We start from the raw sequence: 864 nt of genomic DNA on the forward strand, positions 1-864 counted from the left end.
TCCTCCCAAGGTTTAAATCTGCACCTACCACCACCCCTAGAATCTCAACACCTTTCAAACTAGTTTACCTACCATCAGACATTATCTCCTTGTTCCAACCCTTGGATTTAGAGTGTAATTTCTAACATCAAGACCTACTACTTTCAACAGTACTTATTTTATCAACCTCCGAAAGGATGAAGGGCTAAGTCAACCCCAGTGGAATTTGAACTCAGAATGTAAAGATGGATGAAATGCTGCTAAACATCTTGCCTGGTGTGCTAATGATTCTGCCAGCTGTCCAGATGACAAGTATTTGCATATCTAGGTACTGAAATTGCAGGTTACTTCCAAGAGTTTTATTAGTTATCCTGTTATTGTTTAGCCATGATCATCACAACTTTTCTCAGACATATATCAAGACTTTACATCTTTCTGTTATATGACATGCATAAAGGGAACTGACCAAGACTAATCCACAATAACAACCAGAATTAAAAGGTACGGATTAAAATATTTAGCTGAGTCCTTTTGATACCACCCATGGTTCTTTGATACAAACTTCCTGGTTTAGCGTCATCAAAATTTTATGTTAATTAGTTTCAAATTATCAGCTTAATAATGACAAACTTATTTTCCTAAACTCTTCATTATCTTTTAAAATTTATAGAAACAAAGGCCAGTGTATATCAACAGAAATATGGTAACAAAAGGGCTAATTAACACTGTTGCACTGTCAAAGATAGAGCTTTTGGATCCCTATGTGACATATCTTGCAAAACAGAGGTATTAATTACTTTCATTTAACTACAGATAGACGTCATAAGTGAAAACTGAAGATACTTATCCAGCTGAAACATCACAAGCGATATATATATATATATA

Source organism: Octopus bimaculoides, chromosome 1, assembly GCF_001194135.2.
Source record: "Octopus bimaculoides isolate UCB-OBI-ISO-001 chromosome 1, ASM119413v2, whole genome shotgun sequence".
NCBI lineage: Eukaryota > Metazoa > Mollusca > Cephalopoda > Octopoda > Octopodidae > Octopus > Octopus bimaculoides.